The following is a 5,026-nucleotide window of genomic DNA, read 5'->3' on the forward strand; positions in this document are numbered from 1 at the left end:
AATTTGTATGGATTAATGAGACTCTTCAATTTTTAATGCCTTAGCTGGCCAATGGATGGTGATAGGAAAGATACAGCTACGGAATAAGCCTGCTACACCTAATTCACTCCGACACAAACCATGTTTACATCGTGGAGGGAGATATCTCAAAGGTGGCAAGTAATAAGAACCTTGATTTAGACTCGCAAGAATCTTCGTTCACTTATGTAAATCATTATCCTGTTTTGAGAAAAAGAGTACAGTAAAAGTCCCAGATGAATAAACATTAACCCTACTGGCTTTCAACAGTAAATTTTAAAGGTCATCATTTAATTTTTATTTGGTAAAACACGTAAACATATCCCAATAACACTTTGTTTAACAAAGAATATTTTTATTTAAAACATCAAATTACAAAAATACATTTAGTCTACAAGGAAGCTTAATGTTTATTAAATGTGTAACCAAGTTTGTCTTGGCTTCACTTAAGAAAATTAGAAATTTTGCCCATGGGATTGAAGATTTAGACAAAGACGCTCGGGAGCTTTGTTAAAGCCGTGAGGTTAATTGTGCTTCATATCTGAATCCTCAGCCTGTACATTCTTATTGGTATTTTTTAATTAATAGTTGAGTTCAAGATGATTGGAATTAATTTATGAGAAGTGTCTTAATGCTCAAGTTTAGTTTATGAAGGTGACTTTTGTGTTCATCTCCTCGCTCTTTATCCCAGTAAAGCTGAATGATTTTAACTTCAATTTTTTTTTGGATTGGGACATGGAAATGGCAAAGCTATTGCAATTGCTGTTGCAAGTCAATCAGTTATCGACAACAGCTGCTCTTACCTGCTGGGACCATCACTTAATCAAAGTCATAATTGGTGTAGAACAGGTGTTGCCAAAACAAAATCATCTTATTTAAATCTATATTAGGTCTGTTTTGATCTGTCTCTTTTTACAGTAATGACCATTTGCCATCATACTTAGACAGGGACCCTGGAAGTAAAACAGTGGAATTGTCAGATAACCATTTGATAGAGCAGCATGATGATTTAGGTACAAATCAGAAAATGATGAAAATACTCAGAAGACCAGATTGCATTTATGTAGAGAGTAAAACAAAGTGAAAGTCTCAGACTGATAAGAGCTGGGAAAATTGGAATTCGTCACAAGTACCAAGATACAGTCAAAAGCTTTTGTTTGCATGCCAGACAGATCATTCCACACATAAGTACATCAAGGTGGTAAAAACAAAAACAGAATGCAGAATCTAGTGGAGACAAGAGAGAGACTGCAGATGCATCTGTCTGACCTGCCAGGTTCCTCCTGCATTTTGTGTTCGATGCAGAATCTCGTGTTACAGTTACAGAGAAGGTGCAGTGCAGGTAGACAAATAATCCCAAGTTTTAAGTTACAATGATGAAGGGAAGGGGGAGGATGAGGCTAAGAGAATGAAAGTAAGGTCAGTGGAGGTCAGGAGATGGTGACTGACACAAGTGTTGATGATGTTGCCCACTGAAAAGATGGTGCTAAGGGCTAGTGAATAACAAAACATATCTTAAGGGTTGGTATAAATAGGAGATGAATGAAACCTAAAGTTACCACGAGAGAAAAAAACAACTGAGATTCAAAGATGGAAGATTATCTGAAATTGTTGAATTCATTGTTGAGTTTGGAAGGTTACAGTATTCCTAGTCAATGCTGAGGTGCTATCCTTCAACTTCAAATTCAGTTTTGTTAGAGAGTCTAAGAGGTCAAAGCCTAATAGGTCAGAGTGGGATTGCAAATTAAAGCAACAGGCGACCAGAAATTCAGGAACACCCTTCCAGACCGAAGGGTCCTCAAGGGTGATCCTGAACCCTTGCAGACTTAAAGTGGTCACCCAAACTAATTTTATTTTCTCCAATGCAGTGGATAATGCATTGTAGGTACCAAATTCCGTACTTCAGTTTGGAAAAAGTATAAGTAAATTACTCCATCCAGTGCTATTTTGCTTACGGACAATGATTTTGTTAACTGGCTGAAATAAATGCAACTTGTATTTTCTTTTTGTCTATTGTGGGTTTGTGTTCACAAATCCCTCAGAAGAGCTTCCTGAATACACAGAGTGGTGTAATGGCTGTCAGCCTACTGTGTTTGAGAAGACACAGTGGCGCCTCTTTGTGCACTCTTCCTTTTCAACCATCCTTTCACTTGGGGAGTACCAGAACCTCTGCCATTAGTCAGTTCCCATTGTAGCTGTTTTGAAAGCCTGGATTATTCTGGACCATCTAACTGGATGAATAGCTGACAAGTACATACTATCTCCTAATTGTGTACTGTAGTGGGATAGCTATATCTATCGTGTTATCACTTGAAAGAACAATACTGTAAGATTTAGTGTTCACTGATTTGCAAATAATGATTATATTAGAAACACAAATTTTGTAGCTATGGGTCTATGTAATATGGCTATATTATGAATTTCCTATATGAAGCAGTAAATAACATCTCTGTTGTTTTATTATGTGACTACATGGCATTAGTGTTGCAGCTACTTTAGGAACTGGTTCCAACATGTGGGACACCTGTGGAGCAGATATTAACATTTTACCTATTACAGGATAAAGAGCTTGGTCTTCTGGTGCTGTGTATTCAAGTGCTGTAAGTTGTTCCTTTTTAGTGCAAACAATAAGTACAGTCATGTAGGATTTATGGACATTTTAGTAAGCTTTAGAAAATCAGCTGATTAAAGAATGGTTGAGTGACTCAAGTTGGGGGAGCAGAATTAAATATAATGCTACTGTGGAGAGGTGACGGAGGGTCATAATATGCTACCTCAAAGAGGAAATATCAAAGATTTGTACAACAGTGGCTCCATTCTTCAGCTTCAATGAAATCACTGTTTTAATAAAATTACATTCTTGTTTTTAGTATGTATTTTTATAGAGATTTAGTTACAGTTTGAAGAACAAAGAATGTGCTCTTAGAAAGTTCTCAAGATATATTACCACAGCATTTTTACTGATAGAGTTTTTAGAAAAAAGTGTTTTTCACAATTTGGATAGTTTTTCTGCAGAGTTAAAATTGAGGGTCATGGAGGTCTTCTGAGTGAATTTTTGTACTCAACCTTACTAAACATTCTAACGTGTTCTGGTTGAACTTCTATAGGAGTTTCTGAATTTGCAGTGATTTTTTTTAATGTTCCTCAACTTACTGAACGTTGACTCATATTGAGTAACAATTCCATAGATAGACCCAGGTCATGGGTAGTTCCCCCTGCAGCCATTCTTTGTGTGCGGTTCTTTGTGTGGGTACGGCAAGGTTCTTTGTCTGTATTATGATAATTCACAATTTAGCTTAATCTCATTCACATGTTTGCAATCATTAGCAGGACAGTAAGAAACATGAACACTGACAGATGTTTTTCCTTTACCTTTTTGAATTGTTGCATTGCATAATCACTTTGGTTGAGACATTGGAAAATCCCAAGCCTCAAGGCTGGCAGCATTGTGGTCCATAAGCTGCCTTGTATGCCTTATCTAATTACTGAGCACAATGGCACAATATTTTCTTACTCTTGTTGGGATTCTGGAAAACGATGACAACAAACAGAATCCTTCAGAAGCGACTGCAGCCTGACTTTATTACGATCATTAGTTTCTCTAGCTTGTAGAGAAATCAGATGCCCGGAATTTGAGAATAAATTAAGTTGCAGATGTCTGCCTTCTGCTGCTAATTAAGTTGTGCTTGAAACAAGAGGATATCGAGTTTGACTGCAAGAAACATCTTGCATATTGTTATCAAATTAGATGTTAGGAGAAGGTACACCTTTGCAGTACTTTTGATATTTACAGCAGTGTTGAGAATCCATCAATAGGTTGTATCAATGAGAATAAAGATACAATTTAGTTACTCTGCTAAAAATTTCAGAGTTTGTAAATAAAATGTTTTGTTTTATAAATGACAGTGATGGTAAAGAATAAAAGACATGTTCACATTAGAAGAACTGATTTTACAATAATAAAGCTTATCTGTTTCCTCGAGTAAGTAGAAGATAACTGCTCTGGACCATAACTTTTTCTTGTGTTTGTTTCTTTTTAGCTAAACATACTTCTTTTCATGTTCTTTAGAGCCAGTTCTTCACATTTGGAGATTAGATTTAGCGCAGCTAAATTGCAAGAAAAAGGGTATTTTGATCTCTTCCCATTTACCCTGGAACAGTCCTCCAGGTTAGAAGCGATATTTGTAATGACCTATTCTGACCAGATGCTTAAACACTCTCCACTCTGTTCTGCCTACACAGCTTTTAATCTTTGATGCACTTTCATAAATTCACTTTGTGACAGAAAATGTGAATAAATAGGGCTTAAGGGAAGTGATAATAAAAATTCCCATAAGACTGCAAAGGTTGAAATGTTTTAAGTGCTGTTTATGACAGCTGATGATAACATAAGCAGGGGCTAAGATGATTGGCCTCCAAAAATCTTCAATCTTCCTTTATGCAAGTGGATTGTTTTACCTTTGATGCCTGTTGACTTCAGTTTTACCAAAGCTCCTAAGCCATACTTGACATGAAAGGCAGTCCCTCTTGGCTCTCCATTGAAATAAATGTACATTTCTTTAAGAGAAATTGTTAATGCTTTAACTATTACAGTAGCAATGCAATTTTGATCCTGAGTTGTATCATCTCCACTAGTACTTTCTTATACACCAACTTTTCCTCTCCACGATGTTTATATTCTTATCTGTAAAAGAAGAATTGTTAGTTATAAACTGCTTTCCAAGGCACATCAATACATATACCTTCAGATCCTAGTGCTAACAACAGTGTTCTCAATTTATGCTAAAGGGGACCCCTTGGTTTTGGATTCCATTTGTTTGTCAAGATAATTTGAACTGTTGGATTGGTACCACAGTAAAGTACAATTGAAAAATTGCAAAGAATGTCAAGTATAGACTAGGCTGATTTGTGGATGCAAATCTTTGATTTGTCATGCCTTGAATTCTTGACACCTATGTATCAACAATAACCTGGGCTTATTCTCAAAGTTAAGGAAGCAGAAAACAGA

This window comes from Pristis pectinata, chromosome 7, assembly GCF_009764475.1.
Source record: "Pristis pectinata isolate sPriPec2 chromosome 7, sPriPec2.1.pri, whole genome shotgun sequence".
Taxonomy (NCBI): domain Eukaryota; kingdom Metazoa; phylum Chordata; class Chondrichthyes; order Rhinopristiformes; family Pristidae; genus Pristis; species Pristis pectinata.